Source organism: Simochromis diagramma, unplaced genomic scaffold (assembly GCF_900408965.1).
Source record: "Simochromis diagramma unplaced genomic scaffold, fSimDia1.1 OVJJ01000486.1, whole genome shotgun sequence".
Lineage (NCBI taxonomy): Eukaryota > Metazoa > Chordata > Actinopteri > Cichliformes > Cichlidae > Simochromis > Simochromis diagramma.
This window is the reverse complement of record NW_024387047.1, coordinates 3,143,283-3,157,563: the sequence shown is the minus strand read 5'-3', so window position 1 is coordinate 3,157,563 and position 14,281 is coordinate 3,143,283. Positions and strand designations below refer to the sequence as shown.

The 14,281-nt window shown below is 44.8% G+C and overlaps 1 long non-coding RNA gene across 1 annotated transcript; it reads right to left on the bottom strand.

Moving 5' to 3' along the window:
• Window positions 1-12,214: 12,214 nt before the first annotated feature.
• On the bottom strand, window positions 12,215-12,964 carry LOC120741748. Its single transcript, XR_005697682.1, has 3 exons — window positions 12,802-12,964; window positions 12,530-12,707; window positions 12,215-12,442 (listed from the first exon to the last, which is right to left on the bottom strand). It is a non-coding gene; the product is annotated as an uncharacterized LOC120741748 (long non-coding RNA).
• Window positions 12,965-14,281: the final 1,317 nt, after the last annotated feature.

The following is a 14,281-nucleotide window of genomic DNA, read 5'->3' as shown; positions in this document are numbered from 1 at the left end:
CCGTACTGATGGCTCCTTCCTCTTTACCTTTGTATGATTTCTAGAAGTAATATCAGATTTTGACAGACCACAGGATATTCCTGCATTTGAATATTTCTATTTGCACATTAGACTTTAAACAAAATGACAGTGTTTTGTTTCTGAAATGACCCTGACCCCATGCAGCCTTGTAGTGAGTCTTTCAGTGTCCTTGCATGTAGAGATTTCTCAATCTTTTAGTGATATTTTTGTTCTTTGCAAAAGGTTTAGTGGGTAAATAGTTCAGTATTTTTGGTGGTTAATCCCTCCACATCAGTATGTCTGAAAGACTCAGCCTCTCTGGGAGGCTCTTTTCATACACGGTCAGTTACTGACGTGTTGTAAATTAAATTAATTAGATGTAGGATGTTCCACCAGGTTCTTTTCTTTAGAGTTACACCATTTTTCCAGTCTTTTATTGCTCCTGCCATGCAGAGCAGACCTGACTTTCTTTAACCTTTTGTCTGCAGTCTGCTATAACACATCTGAGATATATTAGCTGTTTTCAAAGGATAGACAGGGGGGAGCAGAAAAGGTTGGATGCTAAAGATAAGAAAAATGTATATACTTACTGAAATGGTCTTATTCTTTCTCATATTAGTATCCTTTGTCCCGTTTTGATCTCACCTTCCTCTTCCCTTTTCCAGTTTTTTAACTGTCCTTATTAAACACACTATCATTTTGAATATACTAAAAATTAATTAAATACGTGCAGAATTTACATTCTCCATAACAGCGCTGAAAGTTATGGGGGACATTGTTTTATTGTCACAGCATAATAATAAAACCTATTTTAAAAGAGTGTTTTCTTTGTGACCCTCCAAACTACATCCTGGAGCTGTTGGGATTAGACCACTGAATACACTAAAGCAGCGGTCCCCAACCTTTTTTGCGCGACGGACCGGTTCATGCCCGACAATATTTTCACGGACCGGCCTTTAAGGTGTCGCGGATAAATACAACAAAATAAAACTAGTACCGGTACTGAAAAAAAGAAGATTTATTCATAACACACGTGAAAAGACCCAGGAAAACAGAGTTAACGATAAAAACGATAACAAAATAACGCTGAAAACCGATAAAAACCCTGAAAACCATACATTTCACACCTGAGCCTCAACTCTCGCGGCCCGGTACCAAACGACTCACGGACCGGTACCGGTCCGAGGCCCGAGGGTTGGGGACCGCTGCACTAAAGGTCATTTAAGATGTCATTTTAAGGCTCCAACTCTCCTCTAGACATCCTGAATATCTGCACTTTTTTGTGGAGACATTTGTTGACATTTCCGTTGACAGGCCTGTCTGATAACTAATCAACAACTGCTGCTCCATATCTCAGCCAATCACTAGTGTGGTTCTAAAAATAATAAAGTAAATTAACTTCACTGAGCAAGTCGATTCATGGACGATGTGACTAAGACCCTGCGTTGTCTTACTCAATATTCAAGGAAACAACTGATAGCCTTCTTTGATACTTTCAAGGCTGTCAGAGCCCAGTTTGAGCTCAAGGTTAAATAAGCAACAATGTCCAAACAACAAAAAGGAATTCACTTGCTGTTCCACTCCTCGCCACAGGTAGTTTTATCATCTATGTGCTGTGTCATGGTGACTGTCCTATATTTACAGAGTCCCTTGTTTGCAATATTGATGTGTCATGTGATGATAACGTAACCAAAAGATCCAAATTTTTGCCAAGTTGCCAAGCTCCATTGTTTCCATCCCTATATTTTGAAAAATAGGTTATGTACTCATTAAAATAGCATGGTTTATTTTTAAAGAGGTTAGGGTTACAACATTACTCATAAAGATTCAAGCTCCATTCCTAAAATTGTGTTCAAAGAGAATCATGCAAAAGGGATCTGAACCCTTTCATAAAATGTTTAGCATTGTGGCTCATGAGCTAGTTGCAGATTGTGATAAAACAGCATCACATTTAATATTAATAAAGGAGAGTGGGGTGTTTGTTATGGCAGAAGCCTGTTTTTTACCACAGCTAACACAGTTTACAATCAGCAAATCTCTGAATTCCATGTGATGTCCCTACGATAATATCCAGATACCCAGAGAACAAACCCAGAGCAAACTCCACACAGAAAGACCCTAAACCGGATGGTGGAGTCAAACTCAGGACCTTCTTGCTGGGAGGCAACAGTACTAACCACCCTTTATATTTTCTAGTATAATCGGTTTATTTATTCACCTTTATGCTCCTTTAAATTTTATGGAAAATCAGGCAAGATTTAGCTCTTATTCAAAACCTGAGGGTAACCCTAACCCTCTAAAAATGCTAACCATCGATGTTGTTGTATTATACATCTGCTTTCCATTTTAAAAAGTATAATATTTATGTAATATTATAACATAAGGAAATGAGTTGATTTAAAGTTTCTCTATGAGTTCAATAAAGGGAGATCTCTCATGTTCGGTTTCTGTTCTTCTCAGTGAAATGGTCCATTATTAACACTCTGTCTTTCTTCATCGCTTCTGTTTTTCCTCGCTGTCAAATTCACCTCATTCAAAATGTCAGTGTAACTATTTTTGTCCAATAATCTGTCTTCCCACGTTCTCTGAACCAATCAGGCCCCTACCCCCTGTCCTTTAAATTCATAATCATCTGTCACTGTGACTTTCAAGCCACCTATCGTGCTTCCCTCCTCCTCAACATCTTCATCTTATCCAGGCTGTCCATCTCCTGTCCACCCAGGCTGTCTACATCAGCCATCTGCTTACTGTACTCCCTCAGCCCCACCACACATTTTTGTGATACATTTTGCTCTTTTATTCCAAATGAAATCTTCTTCTTTAATCCTCTGAGTTCTCAGTCATCAAAGGTGATAACCCTGACCACAGTGTAATTCTGCACTTTGAAGAAAGGCAAAACAGAGTCTTTGGGGATTAGTTTTTGATATGTGTCCATTAAAATGATCATTTAATTTGTTTCCTGATTGCTAAGAATTGCATATTCTTATTGCACAGGGTTAGGGTTAGAGTCATCGGTGATGATGACTTAGAGTTTCAGGGTGTTAGGTAGAATAAACCAACTCAAAAATTAAGCCAGTGCAACAAGAGTAAAAGAACTGCCCTGTAATTTATCAAGTGGTCGCTTGAGGCTGGTTCCAAAAGTGAGTAAATCCCCATGTGTCCCCATGCTAAAATGTTAAACTGTTGACCAGCTTATAATAACATTTCTAACCAAGCTTTCTTGGTGCATTAGCTGATAATTGAGCACCTCACCCTGTTTCATGATTTTCGCCAGAAATAGTGGACCGAAACAGAACTGCTGAGACAGATGCTTTAATCTTGAGAGCAAGCAAGAAAATTTCAGGGTGTTTATTACAAAACCCAAGAATATGTTGGGCAGGTGAATGGAGGCACAGGGCAGAGGTGTCGGGACATGAGTATCTTTGCTGGGGAGTTTTCCAGACCAGTGGGAATGTTCAACAGAGAATAGCTGGAAAGGAGGAAGGCGGACACACCGGATGTGATCTAAGATGAGAGAGGAGGTGTATGATAAGTGCATGTGTAATAATCAAATAACACACGGAACCATGCGCTATTTACCACTAATGTAGCTGACGACCTGATGAAGAGGGGGTAGTTGCACTGTAGCCATGGGGAGGATGAGCCGATGCCAGCCAGAGCTGGAGCAGGTGAGAGAATATGCTTCCTGTTGGTGCTCACCACACACACACACACTCATTTTCATGTCTTAGTAGGGGCACTGATTATGTGGCAAAGTTGATCTTTGTTGTGCAGGACCGGTGGAATTGTTCTACATGCTGTATTTGTTCCTGATCTACGCACAGGTGCCAAATTAAAGTCGGAAAGTGCAAAATGACAAACAAGGAGAGAAACATAACACATTATCGCTGTCACATCTATCATGTCTCAACCAGAACAGTCTAAAGCAGTCAGGAGACTTGAAAGACCTGGAATTAGTGTTAGGAGTCAGGAGTGCTCATACACAAGTGAGTCAGAGAATTTCATTTCATGGAAAAAGAGCATTTCCAGTCTATAATCACAATCAAACATTAAACAAAATTGGAAACAGTTCCTACTATGCATGAGCACAGGGGAGGTTTTATATACTACAGAGATGCAATCTAGCAATAAAGACTGTGGCATCGCTTTTATATTCATAAACTTCTTTATGTTCTTTCTGCAGACCCGTATCTGATACTGTATGCTATGGGCTATCGTCCCATGCAGTCACATTAGATAAGTTCATCTGTGGTCTGATTGCTTCCATCAGCAACCTTCTGATTGCTCACCTTGTGTTTTCACACTTCACTGTGGTTGTGTTTAGGAAATTATGTTTCTGATTGAGAAGGCTGAGTTTAACAGAATGTCCTGGACTCTCATTAGCATAGTAAAATAGCTACTTAGTCAAGTAGAAGAATTTCATTTACTGGAAGTGGGCTTCTGCGCCCAGTGGGACGATTGCTTCCTCATTTTGTTAAGTATTCCCCACCGACTCCAGTACTCCACTGTGTGTCTCCCTCCCTTTTTATCCATTTGATCCCTTGATTGCTGGTGTAAGCGTGTGAATCTTAATGGTTGTAGGAATATTCTTGCTGATGAGACACCATATGTGCCATGTGTATCTCTGTGCTGCTTTCCATTCATCAGAGTGGCATTAGGGCGTTTTTTTTTTTCCTTCTGTAATGTTCTACAGATGCTTACCTGCAGGGTGCACGCTAGACTGGTCATAAAAATACAAATTAACTGTGATTTATAAAGAAAGTCTGACGGACATTTACCTGCATCACGCAGTGCAGCTCGACTTTTATAAGGCTGCAGTGAAGGAAGCGCAAACATAGTAAGGTTTCGGGTGTATATTCCACACAAGGAGGGAGCCTCAGCCAAGACTCCTACATCAGAAGAAAGGCCACGCCCCCCACTGTGGCCATCCAGCTAAGACTGTCAGAGTTTGACATCTAATTTTTTTTAGACTGTAAGTTTTCTTCTTTTGACAGCATCTTTTTACAGCAGTGACTAGTAAAACCTTTTTTTACTTTTAAGTCATCTCATCAGATTTTTCTAATGCTCTGTTTGTAATCAAAGAAATTGGTAAATAATTACATTTAAAACTGAAACACTGGGAAAATAAATATTCACCTTTAAATGTTGATTTCATTTTCAAACCACTTCTCCTCAGTTTGCTGGACTGACTATGTGTTAGTGATGGGAAGTCCAACTCTTTTCAACGATTCATCTCTTTTGGCTCCGCTCCCTTTGAAGAGCCTTCCAGCTTAGCCTAATTTAGCAAATACGAAGTTTGTGTGCTGGGAACCAATTTTTTATTTAGGATTTTCGGAATGAATAACTTGCCCTAACTTACCTCTCTTAAGTAAGCTTTATTCGTTTTTTGATGCAACGAGTTTGGATAATTTTTTCAAGTTATGGGAACTAATTAGATTTTACAGTGTAAAAGCTTTATTTTTATTTATTTACTACTACTAAGGAGAACATACATGGGGTCTAAGGCCCTGATAAAAGTTTGAACTCTTGGTCGCACTTTCTATTACAGCTGTGTATTAAAATGGTAATAGTTAAGGCAGAAAAAGGAGTGTAACAAAGTGATGTTTTCTGACAGAGTAGCTAACAGTAGCTCAGCAGCTAACTTTAGAACTTTAAGTACTACTAAAAGATAACACTGCATAAAACTAAGGTTGTCTTGAAATAAGCTGACCATTATTATTGTACAAATGCATAGAGAACTAGATGTGATTAGTTGTACTTTTAGGTAATACTGATACATCGTGGCTAATGTTATTTAGAGTATTCACTCTAAAAATTGTCACCCAAATGCAGGACAGCTGAGAAAGTGTGCTATGTTTATTATAAAGACTGGATGGACTGAACTGAGAGAGCTGAACATAAATGACTGAATGACAGGAAACACAAGCTGGGAAGAGACAAGAAACTGAGAGAAACTGAGGGCTTAAACAGACTGGATGGTGAAGAGGATTGGAAACAGGTAAGAACACAGCTGGAATAAATCTAAGTAATGACACAGAGTAATTAAGCTAAATCTAGTGCACATGTACAAAAGACTAAAACAATAAAACAGGAAACATATGGGAAAACTAAACAGCGACAACAGGTCCAAAACTGAAAACACTGTGTTGACACAGTCGACAAAATTAAGCAGTCCAGTATCAACAGTGTAGGTGAGCGGGTTAGAGGTTTGAAGTACTCAGAATGTAGGTATCCACCCCCAGGGAATTTTGTAGTGGTTTATTTCTAATGATAGACATTAAATATTCCAGTATGTTCCAACATGTTATTTTGGGATAAAAAAAAATAAAAAAAAGATGAATTAATTTTACTGTATAACAAATTATAATGGTGTGGGTTTTTTTGTTTTTTTTATAAAACAGTCCAGATCTGTGAAATTGTTGCTCAAAGAAGTGCTAATTACATCATGCTTGCTTTAAAATTGTTCTTCTTTCCAAACTTCGAATTCTTCTGTATCCAAGTGAGCTGCTTGGTGCTACTTGCTGCAGGAGAGGCTGAATCTTTGGCTGGTTAGAGGCCAATCAGTGACAAAGTTCATTTGCATTTTGCAGCTCTGTTCTCCTGCTTATTACAAAGAAACTACAACAGATGTTTCCGTTTAATAAGCCAGAACATTAAACATATTTACATTATTGCTTTTTAAGCAAAGCAGAATGCTTGAAACCTAAGGTAGGATCGATTCAAGTATTATAAGACAGCATGAAGGCCTGTTACTTCTACTCCTCAGAGTCAGTATGGAGAGTAAGAGAGTTGTCATTCACAAACTCTGAATCACATGTTCTGAGATCTCAAGAGAAATATACACTGTCATTATTTACAACAAGGCTCAAATATAGATGTAACAATACAGGAGCACTGGAGCCATGGCTGTATTGTTGTAGAACAACGTCTTATAATTAAAGGGGTTTATCAATATTACTCCCTTTAGGGTTTATTAGTCAGGCCCCGAGCTCTGTTACAGATTGATCATTACGGTCACTGTGTTTCTCCTTGTTTAGTCATTCCAACATGCAAACACTGTTACGGCCGAGACCGTTTCAGACGAGTGACAGGACTCAAACGCAAGACGCCGAACAGCTCGTAAATATATTTTAAGAATAATGTTTAATGTGTACACAAAATATTCATAAACAAAAGGTGAGCGTAGACGTTTAAACTAAATAATGATCTGGTCCGGGTCAGAGAGGACAGCTATTCCGGGGATTGGACTGGAAAGCAAGTCACAAAGGGTCCAGGAAAAGGTCGAGGTCACTGTAACAGAATGCAGATGTTCAAAACATAGATAAGGAGGCATATGAATATGTTGTTTGGCTCAAAATCCTCCTTCGTACTGCGTACTTGCCAACGGAGGTCGGAGATGACATAGAGGGGTGAGTAGTCCGAGTGTGTAAATCCAAAAACTCCTGGCGTGGAGGCAGAGAGGCAGGTAGGTAGTTTTGGTAATAGCCTGAGGGACTGTCAAAAGGTCCAGCATCCAAGTAGAAGCTCTTCGCCAGGGGTTAACTGTTAGGTGTAGCTGAAAAGGGAGGCGCACAAAAACAAAACATACAGTGAGGCAAGGTGATTCAAAAAAAACACGTAAGGAAATTATGGTGGTGGCCTGCACTGACTGATGTTTAGCAGAGAATCTGGCGAAGAGAGATTGAGAACGCTGGCCTTATGAGTCCCCCGGCTAATTACCCACAGATGTCAGCGATCAGCAAAAACACTGAGGCCCCTCCCAGGGGTGGAGACGCCGGCTCGGAGGGAGACACACTGGCACACACCCGGACCATGACAGTACCCCCCCCTCAAGGGACGCCACCCGGCGGCCGACCAGCACCCGCCCCACGACGTGACCTAAGAAAATCAGAAACCATCACAGAGTCAAGCATCAAAGAACGAGGAACCCAAGAACGCTCCTCCGGCCCATAACCCTCCCAGTCCACCAAAAACTGCAGCCCCCTACCCCGCCGCCGCACACCCAGAATGCGCCGGACAGAAAACGCAGGGTGCCCATCAATGAGCCGGGCGGGAGGCGGGGGCACCGGAGGTGGGCACAGACGACTAGACACCACCGGCTTCACCTGAGAAACGTGAAAGACCGGGTGAACCCGCAAGGCAGCAGGCAAACAGAGCTTGACAGCCGTAGGGCTGAGGACCCTGTCCACAGAATAGGGGCCGATGTAACGAGGAGACAACTTGCGGGAGGATGCCCTGAGAGGGATGTCCTTAGCGGCGAGCCACACCTTTTGGCCCGGTGAGTAAACAGGCGCAGGAGACCGGCGACGGTCGGCACAGCAACGTTGGCGAGCCACAGCACGCAACAGCGCCTCCCGCGTACGGGACCAGACCCGACGGCAGCGCTGAAGATGATGCTGGACCGAGGGGACAGCAAGATCAGTCTCCTCCTCCGGAAACAGGGGCGGCTGATAACCCAAAGAGTCCTCGAACGGTGACAACCCAGTAGCAGACGAAACCAAGGAGTTGTGGGCATACTCCACCCACGGCAGATACGAGGCCCAAGTCGCAGGGTTATGACAGGTCACACAGCGGAGCGCGGCCTCAAGCTCCTGATTTAAACGTTCCGTCTGGCCGTTCGTCTGAGGATGGTAACCAGAGCTCAGACAAGGCCTGGCCCCCAAAGCAGCGCAAAAAGAACCCCAAACTTGGGACGAGAACTGCGGACCCCTGTCCGAAACTATTTCCACAGGAATGCCATGAAGCCGAAAAACATGGTCCAACAACGAAGTAGACGTCTCAGCAGTGGGCAACTTCTCCAAAGCGACGAAATGAGCAGCCTTAGAAAACCGATCCACGACCGAGAGAATAGTGGTCTTCCCAGCAGAAACCGGGAGTCCCGTAACAAAATCCAGGGCGATGTGGGACCAAGGGCGATGAGGCGTAGACAACGGCTGCAACAGCCCAGCAGGACGGTGAGTACGCGACTTACACCTGGCACACACAGGGCACGCAGCCACATATTCCCGAACATCTTTGTCCAGAGTGGCCCACCAAAAATGTCTCTTAACCATAGAAGTCGTCCTGCCCCTGCCCGGGTGACACGCAAACCTCGAAGCGTGCACCCATTCCAGTACCTTGGAGCGAGCAGCCGCGGGAACAAAACGCCGGTTAGTCGGTCCCGTGCCCGGATCCGGTTCCGTCCGGAGGCCCCGGTTGATGGCGTCCTCCACCTCCCAGGTAATAGCTCCCACCGTACAGCCGGCCGGAAGAATGGTGGAAAACTCCGCCGGACCCGTGTCAGAGTCAAACTGCCGAGAGAGGGCATCCGGTTTGGTGTTTCTGGAACCCGGGCGATAGGAAATGGAAAAGTTAAAACGTGCGAAAAACAGCGACCAACGAGCTTGACGTGCATTCAGCCTCTTCGCACCGCGTAGGTACGTCAAGTTCTTATGATCCGTCAAAACCAGGAACGGTAGCGCCGCGCCTTCCAGATGATGACGCCACTCCTCCAACGCCAACTTAACGGCAAGCAGTTCCCGGTCCCCCACATCATAGTTCCGTTCCGCTGGTGAAAGCCGCCGAGAGAAAAAGGCGCACGGCCGTAGCTTAGAGGAGGGGCCGGCACGTTGTGAAAGCACAGCCCCCACCCCCACATCAGAAGCATCCACCTCCACAATAAAAGCCTTAGACGGATCGGGCTGAGCGAGGACGGGCGCAGTAGAAAACAGATGTTTCAGCTTCGTGAACGCGCTGTCTGCTTCGGCGGACCAGCCGAACGGAAGCTTAGTAGAGGTAAGGCGTGTAAGCGGAGCCGCCACCAGACTGTAGTTCCTTATGAACCGACGATAGAAATTTGCAAATCCCAAAAACCCCTGGAGTTGCTTGCGAGTAGAAGGCACAGGCCAGTCTGTGACCGCCTTCACCTTAGCCGGATCCGTCTTCACCTGCCCCCCTGCCAAGATGTATCCCAGGAAAGAGACCGATGTCAAATGAAACTCACATTTCTCAGCCTTGGCATACAGTCTGTTTTCCAAGAGGCGTTGAAGGACAGCTCGGACATGTGAATGATGCTCAGCCAAAGATTTAGAAAAAATAAGAATGTCATCTAAATAGACGAACACAAAACGGTCGAGGAAATCCCGTAGGACATCATTTATTAGGGCCTGAAACACCGCTGGAGCGTTCGTTAAACCGAAAGGCATAACGAGATACTCGAAATGACCCAAGGGGTGTTAAACGCGGTCTTCCACTCGTCTCCCTGACGGATTCGCACCAAATGATAAGCATTGCGAAGATCTAACTTAGTGAACACCGTGGCACCCTGTAGCGATTCAATAGCGGAGCTAATGAGTGGCAAGGGATACTTATTTTTAACAGTGACGTCATTCAAGCCCCTGAAGTCAATACACGGCCGAAGAGACCCATCCTTCTTGTCTACAAAAAAAAACCCAGCCGCCACGGGGGATGAAGACGGACGGATTAACCCAGCCGCTAGTGAATCCCTAATATACTCCTCCATCGCAGCACGTTCAGGCCTAGGGATACTATATAACCGGCTCTTGGGCAGGGACGCTCCGGGGAGCAAATCAATCGCACAGTCATAGGGGCGATGGGGCGGTAGAGACTGCGCTTTGATCTTACTGAATACTTCCCGCAAATCATGATACTCAGGCGGCACCCCTGAGAGATCGGGGACATATTCGTCAGTCCCCGTAGCCTCCCCCGGGCCGGGAAAACGGGCGGAAGTCAGACAATTGGAGTGGCAAAAAGGGCTCCAGCTGACAACCCTTTGCCCCTCCCAATCCAAGTGCGGATTGTGTAAGCACAGCCAGGGATAACCCAAAGTGAGCGGAGTATCAGGTGAATCGAGGACAAAAAAGGTGAGTTTCTCCCTATGATTCCCCGAAGTGCACAGTGACACTGGACCAGTGTGAAAAGAAATTTTAGTGAAAACCTGGTTATTAATCGCTCTAACTGGAATGGGCGGCTCAAGGCGCACGAGCGGAACGCCTAATCGTTCAGCGAGATCGAGACTGATTAAATTCTGTTCAGAACCAGAATCTAATAAGGCTGTGCACGAATGAGTAATCTGTAGTATCTCCAAGGTGACAGGGAGTTGTAAACGGGGTTTCTGACCAGAATTCGAACCGCCCACCCGTATCCCCGATTCTACCGGCGGGCGACACCTTTTCCCTCCTTCGGGCATGCAGCAATCAAGTGTTCCAGCGAGCCACAGTAAAAACAGGCATGAGCCCGACGCCGCCGCTCCCTCTCCTCCGGTGTCAACCGTGACCGGCCAATCTGCATAGGCTCCGGCTCGGGATCGGTGACATAAGCCGAGGCGACAAACTCATGCGAGTCCACAGTCGGCGACGGTGACGTACCCGGAAACGAGCGCGGTAAACGGCGCTGGGATTTGTAGTTCCTGTCCCTCTCCCTGTCACGCAACCTGTTGTCAATGCGAAGGGAGAGGGACGCCAGTTCCTCAAAAGATTTTGGCTCATCACGGGAGGCAAGCTGGTCTTTCATACCCTCGTTCAATGCCCGGAAAAACACCCCGCGCAGAGCGTCGTCAGGCCAACCGGTTTCGGCGGCGGCAGTACGAAAATCAATCAAAAAATCGGCAACCCTCTGACGGCCCTGGCGAAGATCCAGCAGCCTCTGCGCAGAACTACCCTCAGAAATGGGGTGCGCAAACGTTTTCTGGAATTCCCCCAAAAACACCTCATAAGAACAGGTTAACAAAGGATTCTTCGATAGATACGCCTCCGCCCACTTAAGTGCACGATTACGCAGTTTACCCACCAAATAAGATATCCTATTAGAATCCGCAACAAATGTGCGTGGAGAACGACCGAAAACAAGGTCGACCTGAAGCAAAAACCCGCTACAACTCCCTGGATCCCCTGAAAATGGTTCGGGCTCCGGGGACGTAGCATCACGGAAAGCTGATGTAGGTGGAGATGCAACGGCAACAGGTTGAGGCAGAGGAGCTGGTGTACCGGAGTCTTGGCCCGCGGGGCCCGAGGCGGAACCAGCAGCAGTAGAAATATCCGCTTGTAGAGCCTGGAGGGTCTCCAGTATTTTACTTTGACCATCTCTAAGAGTCTGCTGCTGGGCTAACAGGAACTGAATAGATTGTTCATGACTTCCTAATATCGCCCCCTGCCTCTGAATGGCTGACCGTTCCGCGTCTGCTGAGTCCATAACTGCTGGCCAGATTCTACTGTTACGGCCGAGACCGTTTCAGACGAGTGACAGGACTCAAACGCAAGACGCCGAACAGCTCGTAAATATATTTTAAGAATAATGTTTAATGTGTACACAAAATATTCATAAACAAAAGGTGAGCGTAGACGTTTAAACTAAATAATGATCTGGTCCGGGTCAGAGAGGACAGCTATTCCGGGGATTGGACTGGAAAGCAAGTCACAAAGGGTCCAGGAAAAGGTCGAGGTCACTGTAACAGAATACAGATGTTCAAAACATAGATAAGGAGGCATATGAATATGTTGTTTGGCTCAAAATCCTCCTTCGTACTGCGTACTTGCCAACGGAGGTCGGAGATGACATAGAGGGGTGAGTAGTCCGAGTGTGTAAATCCAAAAACTCCTGGCGTGGAGGCAGAGAGGCAGGTAGGTAGTTTTGGTAATAGCCTGAGGGACTGTCAAAAGGTCCAGCATCCAAGTAGAAGCTCTTCGCCAGGGGTTAACTGTTAGGTGTAGCTGAAAAGGGAGGCGCACAAAAACAAAACATACAGTGAGGCAAGGTGATTCAAAAAAAACACGTAAGGAAATTATGGTGGTGGCCTGCACTGACTGATGTTTAGCAGAGAATCTGGCGAAGAGAGATTGAGAACGCTGGCCTTATGAGTCCCCCGGCTAATTACCCACAGATGTCAGCGATCAGCAAAAACACTGAGGCCCCTCCCAGGGGTGGAGACGCCGGCTCGGAGGGAGACACACTGGCACACACCCGGACCATGACAAACACAGATTGTATGGTTGTAAAAAAAAAATTAAGATACTTAAACACAAAGAACTACACCTCTGGTAACAGGTAACAATGGCTGTACTTGCAGAAAGACTTTCAGCTGTATAGAAGTTTATGAAAAAAGGTCCTTAGCTCTCTTGCTCAGATACCTAACTAAAACTTTGTACTCTTATGGGCTTACTCACCAGTTTTTTAAGAAGAAGAAGAGGTTGTTTTTCAAGAGGTTGTTTCAGGGGATTTTCCAAACTAACCACACAATCACAGTCCTGGTTTCTGGAGATAAAAAGAAGAAGTAGAAGAAGAAGGAGAAGACGACTGGGGCTTCTTCTGTAAGATTGTTCATTGTAAATAAATATCTTTATCTGACTCGTATTCGGACGAGTCCGACAACACAACAGCAGAGAGAGCACAGACTTTAAGGCGGCGAGGTGTGATTGCGGGTGCCGCTCAGGTGCGTCCGACTCCCATACAGCGGCACTGCAGACCACGCCCCGCCACACACATTAACGAGGTAAAATACATATTTAGGCAGAATTTTGCAAATATCTATTTTTCATTTTTTAGCAGCATAGTGCTTTTTTTTCCAGTTGTTTTTTAAAAGTCAGGTCAAGGCTCCAAAAGCCCGATATAAGGCGATATAAGGGTGGCGGCTCACAACAGTTTTTGTTTGCTGGATCATTTTAGTTCAGCTGGGTGTCTTTCCTTTTGTTATATTTCTTTAAGAGTTCAAAATGTGTTAATTACAAAAATAAAATGTAATTTTCTCTGTAGCACTTCATGGATTTCATAAGCAACACACTTTAGTTCACACAAAGCATAAAGGTAAAAGAAAAAACAATATTTACAGTGTTATCTTCATTTTAGATGTCAAAAAGTATTTGCGGCTCTCAGTGTTTACTTTTGCTTGGAAACCGGGTCCAAGTGGCTCTTTGGGTGTTAAAGGTTGCTGACCCCTGATCTAGATATTACTTTTATTTTTGTTGCATAAAAAGATTAGTGCATGATGATCAATTGCACAGTGCAATCATCTGCACACCCAGAGTGATGTTAGGGCTGAGTGCATGGTGATCCCAACCCGGCAGACTGATCTTCAGCCGGTGCCAAAGGCAGTGATAAGCAGTCAGGCTTGCATGGTAGCATTGTTTTCAACATTTTACCAACCTCACTGTTCAAAAAGATCATTCACACTACTGGGATGTAAAGAATAAGTCTGGCTTTTGTCCCTTCCTATTTTAAACAGGCAGTTAGTTTGCCAACCTCTTGTTAAAAAAAAAAAAAAAAAAAAGCCAAATTTTCCCTCCCTCAG